This window comes from Taudactylus pleione, unplaced genomic scaffold, assembly GCF_031769625.1.
Source record: "Taudactylus pleione unplaced genomic scaffold, aTauple2 ptg000579l, whole genome shotgun sequence".
NCBI classification, from domain to species: domain Eukaryota; kingdom Metazoa; phylum Chordata; class Amphibia; order Anura; family Myobatrachidae; genus Taudactylus; species Taudactylus pleione.
Genome location: NW_028284981.1, coordinates 7,370,267 through 7,382,689, shown reverse-complemented (window position 1 = coordinate 7,382,689; position 12,423 = coordinate 7,370,267).

Sequence of the window (12,423 nt, the reverse complement as noted above, 5' to 3'; positions counted from 1 at the left end):
GCCCCACTGACATCACTAGTGATGTCAGTGGAGAGCTTCCGGCTCAGACAGAGCCAGAAGCTCTCCGGGGCTTACGACAAGGGACACCCTACCCTAGGGTCTCGTTGTAAGCCCCGATGGTCTCTGATCATCGCGACCATCACCGGAGCGGTCGTTAGCCTGTGGGTGTTAACCCACAGCCTAACGAACGCAACAGAGGCGGGCGGTCAGGGTGCAAGCGGCCGCCCAGTTTCTGAGCGATCGCTTGCATCCTCCGACCGCCTCTGAATGAGGCCCTATATGTGGCTGCGATATATGCCCATATGCATCAAGCTCCAGGAAAGTGAATTTACAGAACTTGAGCCTGATAGGCAACCTTATCTACAGATAGTGTTGCCTGTAGAAGTCTAGGGACTACTTTTCGTAAAAAGTCCCTGCATATTTGTAATACATGAAACATCCCACCCTGTGTGTGGGATCATCTTTCCACACTAACAGTCCCTTGTAACTCTGAAGGTGATCCAGCCATATCCCATCACTTCCATTTTTGCTCCCCACAGGTTGGTATGATGCTGATAAGCTGCAATTTCAATAAAAACCTATTATACCTGTGTGTTTCTTATAGAAAGAAACCATCAGTGTGTCCAAACTTGACTGTATCATGTACTGTAGAAGTAGACTTATAAACATCCTTTAATCTTACATGCCCCACATTACGTTACTTTCATTTGTAGGCATGTAATGGGAAATTTAGCCTTTAAGACTGTACATAGCTCCAGGGCCGTTGCTTGCTTTAGGCAGCTGCCTAGAGTCTCGTCATAGTAGAAAAAGTGAAGGAAGACTGAATTTTTTTTACAAAACTGGAAATGCCCTGGGCAGCAGTGGAGCCTAGACAACACTTGACAGACTGCCAGTAGGAGGTAAAAGTTATTTTTCGAAAGTCTCTGTGTTAGGAACTGGGAAGTGGTTATTGAGGAGGGTTGGTAGGGCAAAGCTTTACCTAGGATGCCGAGAAACCTTGCATTGGCCCTGCGTAACTCCATTTCTAGTGATACAATAGACAATTTCAAGATAAGAGTAGCAGTGGTATATACTCAAAATAGAAAAAAACAAGTATCAATTTTTCTGGGGAAATGTTCTAATTGAACTCAATCGATGTAAAGTGCACATTTAGGGAGATATTACTGTATTAAAATGGTCACATTAATGTGGAGACCATTCGGCAGAATACGATTTTTTTTTTTTTTTTTAAATACACGCTTGAAACTCCATGGCTGCAGCTCGCTAAGAAGCATTTGCATGCAGACTGCCGATGTTTGTATTGTGCGAAAACGGGGGGGTGGAGGTGCGATAGCAGGCGCGCCCGAGCGTCTTAACACCGTTTCGGAGGCGTGCATCATTAAGAGGCATAATTAAGACGCAGCGTCATAGTATACGTCACCTGGCTGAATTTTACACTGAAGTGCTCGCAGTGCTTGTGGTAGAGTATGTTCAACCACAAGCGCTGCGTTCGCTTCCGATGGTTGCATACACATCCTGGAGATGACGTGCGCAAGTGGGCGTCTTAAGACAGGCTGGTGGGCGTCTGCATACACAGAGCGATCGCACGCCAAGACATAGTGGGCGTCCTTATGCCTTGCCGTGCGATCGCCTGCCTTGCTTTTGGTTATCCGGATTTGCATACGCATCGGCTGAGCGTACGCATCTAGCGAGCGGGTCTGAATCAAGCCCATTATCCTCTTATAGTTTGCTAAATGTGAAAGCAGCAAGCCCACATAGAAGTTTTTTCTTTCTTTAAATAGCAAATTAAACAGCATTTAATCATCACTCTGATTGAAAATTTTCTAAACTGTTCTTCTATAAATTATCTCCTTTTCAAAATCTCCTTGGAGGGAAAACAAGTATGCCTGGCAGACACAGGTTCCAAAAAAGTTGGATGACAGCAGATTGCCACCAATAGCATTGCTTTTTTTCTCTTGCTCCCCACAGAGATGCGCAAGAGAACTTGCGATGTTTGGCTATAGTATTACTGTAAGTGGTGGTGTTTGCACCTGAACTTCTTGGAGCCTTGTGTCGTTGTATTGAATTCTCTCTTATGTAATAACATATTCCAGAGAGCCCCAGTGGTCCAGTTTTGGAGCAAAGCAGCACAATATGTAATATTTTGTTATGACATATAACACAGCCCTGCTTAATAAATGGAACAGAGCTGACAGCAATCACCTCAGAGTGACAGGATTTTGGTGCACGGATTAGTAGTGCAACACACAGCATGGTAAGAGTTCATCTGGAGGCAAATAGGGTGGAAAGCATGGAAATATTTACTCCTCCTCGATACTTGTTTACATAGGCCATCTATTTTATAAATAATTTAGTTCCTGCTAATTTTCTTTGTATTTATAATGAGCTTTAGGGCTCCACAGTAATTAGCCAATACTTTCAGCTGCTGCCAGCTGTCATGTTACAAACATGCTAATTCACAGCCAAATTATTACACCAAACATTTTTTTTATTTTGCAACTGGCGGGAGGTCTCGGCTGTGGTGCGGGAGGTGTGTGGTGGGGTGAGGTTTGGGCTGCAGAGGCGCAGAGAGGGGGCAGCGGATTCTAATTACCAATGCCGCCCCCCCTCCCTCTGTGATGGGCTGCAGTGGGAGACAGCTCACTGCTGCTGAGCAGAAGCAGCAGCAGTCTCCTCTGCCTTTGGGGGGGAGCGATCACACTGATTTGCACCATGATAAGGGGCACACAGCACTTTGCCAGGCTGCAAAAATTGTTAGGCCACGCCCCTGGGCTGGCTCTCTACAGTCCTGCTTGGCTTTTGAGGGTCATCAGGACTAGCTCTAACATAAAGGGGGCGGAGCTGGCAGTGATGTGTATGTGACAGACAGACTGCTGGGCCATGTTACTAATTCTGTACTGCCCGCAAAGCTCATTGGGGTCTATTTACTAAGCTTTGTTAGGAGATAAAGTAAACGGTGATAAGGTACCAGCCAATCAGCCCTCTAACTGCCATGTCACAGGCTGTGTTTGCAAAATGGCAGTTAGGAGCTGATTGGCTGGTACCTTATCACCGTTCACTTTATCTCCTACCAAAGCTTAGTAAATAGACCCATTTATTTATTTATTACCAGTTATTTATATAGCGCACACATATTCCGCAGCGCTTTATCTGCAAGCTTTTCAGTGAGGCATATGTGACTTCTGTGAGGAAAATCTAACTTACAGGTAAGTACTGTATAATATATCTATTTATACAAAACTCAGAGTATATTCTAGACATATTTTCTCCAGCTTTCTACATTCATCGTGACGCTGAAAACATTTTATTTCTAAATTACTTTTTTTTTTTTTTTAACTAAAAGTGGTTAGTACATCTGATTCACTGCCATTTGAATACCTGTAATAGGTGTATCCCCTTTCAATTTTGGGGGTATTTTACAACATGTCTAATTATGATTGTATTGTCAAGAACAAACGGCCCGTGACATCCTATACTGCAGACCAAGGTATGACCACCCGTCCAGGATTCCTCTGGACAGTCCAGGAATCACAAGATCTATCCGTAGGCTCGTCGTTCCTGAACGGGTTGTGTCCGGAAATCAGGCCCGACTCTGTCTACATCCGAGTCCTCCTTTGGGTGTGAGCGGCTCGTTGCGGCTGACAGCAGGGAGGAGACTGGCACAGCCGCTTCTGTCTGTCCATAACAATGTAGGAGGCGAGTTATTCCTCATATTATCACTACATTTTGGCAAAGAAAATAAACAAGTTAGTATTTATATAATTATTTCTTAAGATAGTTCTTGGTATACTTACATTTCTATATTTAATTTTATATTATTTTTTTTTTATATTGTTTATTAGGTATATAGAGACAAACAACAGAATAATATGGCATCTCAATAGATACAAAATCTAACAAGAAACATTTATCCATAAAAGGAGAAAATGGTACATATACAGAGAAACCATACAGCAACATACTTAGTGCTAAAAAAAATCACATTAAAATAAAAATCAACAACAAAAAAAACCAATAGGCAACATAATAAAAAGTTCTTCAACAATATAAAGAATGGGAAGGATAATGTCCTACGTATCGATGGAAATAGTAAAAGTAAACTTTATGGGAGATAAAGTAGGACAACAGGATATTGTGGAAAAGGAAAGGGGAGAAGGGGCAAGAGAGGTATAAGCGAGTCGGGGGTGACATACAAAGGAGAGTCAAAAGTGTAATTATGGATCACGGTTCACGTAAGACCAGGGAGGGTTATCGTTTGGGAGGAGTACTGGGGAGACCATATTGAGTGAAACCTATCCACTGTATTATTCAGGAGACTAGTAGTGTACTCCAACTTAGATACAAATCAGATTCTGTTCAGGAGTTCTTGACGAGTTGGAGTGTCTGGTTTCTTCCAATTACGCGCCAACTGATATTTGGCCGCATCTGAGATGTGGAGGATCAGTTTGTTAATGTTTTTGGGTGTTTGGTCAACAGGGGCACACAGCAGTAAGTTGACAGGGGAAAGGGGGAGAGATAGAGCTACAACTGACGATGTAAGGGAGCGGACCATGTTCCTGAATGGAATAATTTATAAGCAAGTCTACTGGGTACGAAATGTGTCAACTTGGCCGCATTGCCTCCAACACAGGTCAGAAATGCTAGGATACATTTGATGAAGGCGCTCTGTGACTAAGTACCACCTAGTAAAAATGTTATATGAGTTTTCTCGGATAGCCACGCTAAGAGAACATTTTGATATGGCGAGACGTATTGTTTCCCAGGTATCACCACCCAGTGGGTATCCCAAATCTGCCTCCCACACAAGCTCATGGTTAGAAAGTGAGGGGGGCCCCAATGTTAAAATAGAGTGGTAAAGAAAGGATATAGTACCCCTGTCGGTAGGTCTGTATATTCAAAGCCTTTCTATAGGAGAAGTATTTTGAGGCAGGAGAATAGAAAGCGAGGAGGTAACGAAATGATGAATTTGTAAATACCGGTAGTGGGAGGAGCTGGGGATGCCATGTTTTTCCTGGATGTCACTAAAAGACTGTGGGGCGAATTGTCCTACAATGTGACGGAAGCGAGTGATACCTACCGCTGACCAGACAGATGCCATAGTGGATGAGTGGCCTGGCGGGAAAGAAGGATTGTTCCACAAGGGGGTCTGAGGAGATGAGTATGTGGATAAAGCAAATTTCTTATTAAGATTGTCCCATATGGAGAGTGTTACTATTGCTAGGGTTGAGAGGGCAGCCCGAGGTCTGTGTTTGCGTAGCAGCCAAGGCAGATGGGACATTGAGTCCATACCTACCTACCATCTTTAGAATGTAAGCTCTCATGAGCAGGGCCCTCTTCTCTCACGTGCTTCTCCTCCCCCTACTTATAGTATAATTTACTCCTAACTCCCCACAACGGCACCTAACACCTGGTTGCTCATGTCCTGCTGCTTGTGTTATGCAGCTATGTTTATAAACCATGTCCTTGTCCTGTATTGTTTTATATTACTATTAACTGTGTTTCTTGTGTGCTCATTTATGTACTGTGTAAGGCGCTGCGGAACCCTTGTGGCGCCATATAAATAAAGGATAATAATAATAATAATAGCACTTTCAAGATGAACCCAGCATTTAGTAAAATTAGGAGAGTGCCAAGCAACCTTTTGACTTAAACGAGATGCATTATAGTACCATAGGAGCATAGGTAACCCCAGGCTTCCGTCAGATGATCGTCTAGCTAAAATATCTCGGCGTATGCGGGACTTTTCATAGTTCCAGATAAATTTACAATACAAGGATTGGAGTAGATTAAGAACTCAAGTTGGTACTGCAACCGGGAGTGTCTGACACAAGCACAGCAATTTAGGTAGACCGTTCATCCTAATAGCAATTATACGCCTAACCCATGAAATAAAATAAGCCCTCCATTGTAGAAGATCACGTTCAATTGACTTGAACAAGGGAGCAAGGGAGGGTAATTAGCTTTGTATAGACGGTCATATGTTTTGGTGATATTGACCAAGATATTTCAAGGAATCTATCCTCCAAGAGAATTCAAAGTTCATTTGCAACAGTTGTCTCAGAGTCCCCGGGAGGTGAAGAGGGAGAGCTTCAGATTTCCTATGGTTAATATTGTATCCCGACAAATCTCCATATATAGATAGTTCACAAAATAAGTTCGCAAGAGAGGTGAGCGATTTAGTCAAGGTAAGAAGAACATCATCAGCAAATAGGGAAAGGGTATATTGAGAGTCTCCAACAGTCACACCGGCAATATCGGAGTTGATGCATATTCTTCTAGCAAGTGGTTCTATAACGAGTCCAAAAATAAGGGGTGATAAAAAGCATCCTTGTCTGGTCCCGTTGGTTATAGAAAAGGGATCTGAGAGTAATCTCCCAGCAAGAACTGCAGCAGAGGGATTGAAGTAAAGGGCCTTGAAGGCCTGTAAGAATTTACCTATAAAACCGAATGCAGTAAGCGTGTGCATCATAAATGGCCAGGAAACCCTATCAAAGACCTTTTCCACGTCCAGAGCAAGCACAAGAGAAGGGAGTTGGTACAAATTTATAAAGTGAATTTTATATTTAAATTTTTTTATCATAAAAGCAAGGAAAGACTTCAGAAATGTTCATAGGGGAATGGTTTGGTTTTAAATGTGCCGGCCGTGGACCTTTTCTTGTCCCAGAGGAGTGGAAAATAAAATAAAATTAAAATTATTTTATTTCTGTCATTCTCCGGTCACTAGACATCAAATAATAGTATATATTTAACACTTCTTTATACAAATATTCACATCACTGTAGTCACATATAGTCAAATGATCACTGCCAGCTAAAATCCTTTCTATTGTGGATCTAGAACAAGAAGACAAGTTGCACCGGCAATATATAATGACAATGGCCCTGATACATCGATATACGCAATCTTGTTGGCTTGCGTACTTCTCCGATGGTGGACGGGCGGCACATGTGCATGACCCCTTCTGCGCATGTGCACGACGAGTTCTGTGTTGCCACACGCAGTGCCCCCAAGCCGCAGCGTGATTGACATGCCGCATTTGGGGGTGGGACGGGGTGGCGCTGCCTGTGTTTTCAGAAAGCAGGGGGGGTGCCGGCTCCGTTCTCTGGCAGTTCCGAGGCCAGTGTCTACATCTTGCAACACAGATTTACTGGCATTGCTAGCGACTTACTCAGATAGCCGATGCTGCAAACATCACTACTGATGGTCGTGATGTGGATCCGATCCTGCGTCTTTAGATGCCGGCAGGAGGCGTATTTTCTCTTCAGACGCCTCCTGCCGGTATTAGCATAATTTGGCACAGCAGCTGCGTCCAAAGTGCACAATTCTTAATCGGGCCCGATATTTTGAGGTGTGGCTCGAGTTACGAAAGCAAAATCCTACCTGACTCCAGAGCTGAATACCTGAATAGCAAAGAAGATCATCACTCAGCTTCAATATATATATATATATATATATATATATATATATATATATATATATATATATATATATATATATAGATCTATACTAATATAATAACAATGTTGTGTCTGTTTATTCCAAGTTGGCGCAAAAACTACTGAACTGATTTTCATGCAAACGGCAACATTTTATAGTGGACACTTCTAGATATAACCTGCACTTTGTTTCATCTCGATCCGTTAAGTTAAAGCTGAGCAATAACAAAAGTAAATGTATTGACACCAATGCAAGAGATAGGTGTGACACCATACATGCGACCGGTAAGGGGTGGGGGGAGAGGTACTTTGGGCCTGCGATCACTTGAATAGGATAATGGGCTCCATAGCAGTCTGTGCACAGGGCACACAGTGACATTGGTGTGCGTGGTGGGTGAATAGGATATGCTACATAGCAGTCTGTGCACAGGGCACACAGTGACATTGGTGTGAGTGGTGGGTGAATAGGAGAGGTTACATAGCAGTCTGTGCACAGGGCACACAGTGACATTGGTGTGAGTGGTGGGTGAATAGGATAGACTACATAGCAGTCTGTGCACAGGGCACACAGTGACATTGGTGTGAGTGGTGGGTGAATAGGATAGGGTACATAGCAGTCTGTGCACAGGGCACACAGTGACATTGGTGTGAGTGGTGGGTGAATAGGATAGGTTACATAGCAGTCTGTGCACAGGGCACACAGTGACATTGGTGTGAGTGGTGGATGAATAGGAGAGGTTACATAGCAGTCTGTGCACAGGGCACACAGTGACATTGGTGTGAGTGGTGGGTGAATAGGATAGGCTACATAGCAGTCTGTGCACAGAGCACACAGTGACATTGGTGGGAGGAGGTGGGTGAATAGTATAGGTTACATAGCAGTCAGTGCACAGGGCACACAGTGACATTGGTGTGAGTGGTGAGTGAATAGGATAGGCTACATAGCAGTCAGTGCACAGGGCACACAGTGACATTGGTGGGTGAATAGGATAGGCTACATAGCAGTCTGTGCAGTGGGCACACAGTGACATTGGTGGGAGTGGTGGGGGAATAGGATAGGCTACATAGCAGTCAGTCCACAGGGCACACAGTGACATTGGTGTGAGTGGTGGGTGAAAAGGATAGGCTACATAGCAGTCTGTGCACAGGGCACACAGTGACATTGGTGGGGGTGGTGGGTGAATAGGATAGGCTACATAGCAGTCAGTGCACAGAGCACACAGTGACATTGGTGTGAGTGGTGAGTGAATAGGATAGGCTACATAGCAGTCAGTGCACAGGGCACACAGTGACATTGGTGGGTGAATAGGATAGGCTACATAGCAGTCAGTGCACAGGGTACACAGTGACATTGGTGTGAGTGGTGGGTGAATAGGAGAGGCTACATAGCAGTCTGTGCACAGGGCACACAGTGACATTGGTGGGAGTGGTGGGGGAATAGGATAGGCTACATAGCAGTCAGTTCACAGGGCACACAGTGACATTGGTGTGAGTGGTGGGTGAAAAGGATAGGCTACATAGCAGTCTGTGCACAGGGCACACAGTGACATTGGTGGGGGTGGTGGGTGAATACGATAGGCTACATAGCAGTATGTGCACAGGGCACACAGTGACATTGGTGGGAGTGGTGGGGGAATAGGATAGGCTACATAGCAGTCTGCACATGGCACACAGTGACATTGGTGTGAGTGGTGGGTGAATAGGAGAGGTTACATAGCAGTCTGTGCACAGGGCACACAGTGACATAGGTGTGAGTGGTAGGTGAATAGAATAGGCTACATAGCAGTCTGTGCACAGGGCACACAGTGACATTGGTGTGAGTGGTGGGTAAATAGGATAGGTTACATAGCAGTCTGTGCACAGGGCACACAGTGACATTGGTGTGAGTGGTGGGTGAATAGGATAGGCTACATAGCAGTCTGTGCACAGGGCACACAGTGACATTGGTGTGAGTGGTGGGTGAATAGGATAGGCTACATAGCAGTCTGTGCACAGGGCACACAGTGACATTGGCGGGAGTGGTGGGTGAATAGGGTTGGCTACATAGCAGTCTGTGCACAGGGCACACAGTGACATTGGCGGGAGTGGTGGTTGAATAGGATAGGTTACATAGCAGTCTGTGCACAGGGCACACAGTGACATTGGCGGGAGTGGTGGTTGAATAGGATAGGTTACATAGCAGTCTGTGCACAGGGCACACAGTGACATTGGTGTGAGTGGTGGGTGAATAGGATAGGCTACATAGCAGTCTGTGCACAGGGCACACAGTGACATTGGTGTGAGTGGTGGGGGAATAGGATATGTTACATAGCAGTCTGCACAGGGCACACAGTGACATTGGTGTGAGTGGTGGGGGAATAGGATAGGTTACATAGCAGTCTGTGCACAGGACACACAGTGACATTGGTGTGAGTGGTGGGTGAATAGGATAGGTTACATAGCAGTCTGTGCACAGGGCACACAATGACATTGGCGGGAGTGGTGGGTGAATAAGATAGGTTACATAGCAGTCTGTGCACAGGGCACACAGCGACATTGGTGTGAGTGGTGGGTGAATAGGAGAGGTTACATAGCAGTCTGTGCACAGGGCACACAGTGACATTGGTGTGAGTGGTGGGTGAAGGCGCTGCTGCCACCAGTCTGTATAGCGCTGCTGGTCACATGGGTCACTGCTGTGACAGGGCCCCTATACAAAAACAAACAACTAGAACACCTCAAATAACAAAAAAATTTTGGTAGAAGTGATTTCATTGTGAGAGAAGCCGCGGGCAGCAGATATATATATATATATATATACAGGAGCAAACAGCAATTGGGAAACCTTCCCTTAGCAGATATTTTATGTACTGTACAGTGCTCTTATTTCTAGCTTTTATGGAGTTTAACAGATAAAAAATAAAAATTGGTTTCCATTGTCTTCAATGATAACAAAACTGACCTTCTCTTTATTGAGTTTTGCAAAGAAGAACTGTACCTGTTATTTTCTGTTATTTATCTACATTGTAAGTTTCGTAATCTTTTCTTTTCAGCCTAAATTATGTCTGTAATTTAGCTTTGCAGATGCTTTGTTTAGGCTATCATTATAGCATCTGTCCACCTTTAACTTTCTGGCTTGTAACTTTGTTTTTCAGCCATGTATTTATATCATCAGGTTGAATGGTGTATTATCATTGCTCCCAGGTGAGAGACTCATCCTTGGATATAATTATATACAGAGACAGCAGCTTTGTGTTTCATATGAGGTTAAGGAAAATAAACACATGCCTGATTATATAAAACATGTCTTAAGCTGGGTAGTACACACTGACAGATATATTGGGTGATCGATTGATCGGCATACATATCTGGTGCCCGTCGGCCAGTGTGTACCAGCGATATGTCTGTGAACAACGTCGTTCACAGACATATCGCGTGGGCTCTGCTGCACAGCCGATGGCAGATACATCTTCAGATATATCTGTCCATCGGCCAGTGTGTACGGGCCGTCTACTGACCACCTGTACATATGCAGCAAAGGCCGCGGGACCCCCGGCCAGAAGCAGATGATGGTTGTTCAGTGTGTATGAACGACCATCATCTGCAGATATATCTGTGCAGTGTGTACCCAGTTTAAACAGATATATCTGCAGATTGAGCGATCTGCAGGTGATAGTTGTTCATACACACTGAACAACCATCATCTGTGTACTGTGTGTTGGAGGGGGACGGGTCCTGCTGGCTGTGGGCATGTCGCGGCCCTTTCCCCACGGCTGTCGCAGATATATTGGGCATCAGCTGTGCAACGCAGCCGACGCAATATGTCGGTCAATTGATCGGCCAATATATCTGTCAGTGTGTACCCAGCATAAAACTCCCTAAAGCAGGGCTGCAACTAGGGGGAGGCGGAGGTGTACGTGCACCGGGTGTGCGCTGCTGCACACGCCGCCAGTGTCCTCCAGCCCGGCGTCGCAGGGGGGCTCCAAGCCGGAAGCCCACTCAGGTTTTAGTACCAGCGGGCGCCCGGCTCCTTCCCTGCAGTGCCGTGGTAGCCGGAGGCTGGAGTTTTCTCCCATAGTTCCGAGGAGCAGCCAGGACGACCGGACGACGGCAGACGTAGGAGCGGGGTTTAAGGTAAGTATTGTTTTTTTTTTTTGTGTAAGCGGCACTACAGGGGCATTACTATGGGGGCATTACCATATGGGCACCACTACAGGGGCATTACTATGGGGGCATTACTATATGGGTACTACTACAGGGGCATTACAATGGGGGCATTACTATATGGGCACTACTACAGGGGCATTACTATATGGGCACTACAGGGGCATATCTATGGGGACATTATTATATGGGCACTACTACAGGGGCATTACCTCAGGGTCATTACTATAGGTGCACTGCTGAAGGGGGCATTACTATAGGGGAATCACCAGGGTGAGGCGCCAAATTACTGTTTTGCCTCGGGTGACAAAAATTTGCCCTGCCTAAAGGAAATTAGTAAGAAAAAACATTTTGTACACGTTATGTACAAGTCAATAAATAAAGTTATCTTAAGGTGTAAACACCCTTTAGTAATAAATGTTTGCAAAGAGAAGAACAATGGGGCTCACCATGAATGGCACTGGAGCCTGGAGGGTGAAGGTTTCCTATTCCCCATTCTGTACTATTGTACTTTTATTAGTGTTTGGACAGCCAAGGTGACTCTTAGGGGCATATTTACTAAAGTGAGAGTTTTTAGAAGAGAGTTTTAAAAGTGATGTTGCCCATAGCAACCAATCAGATTCTAGCTATTATCTTCTAGAAGGTGCTAGTTAAATGTTATGTAGAATCTGATTGGTTGCTATAGGCAACATCACTTTTAAAACTCACTTCTAAAAACTCTCACTTTAGTAAATTTACCCCCTACACTCTCATTCACCTTGTAATCTTCCTGAAACCAGTGAGCCTAATTTTCCAATGCATTCCTATTTTTCAGTCTGTTATGTTCACCAAACAAACTCTTATTGTG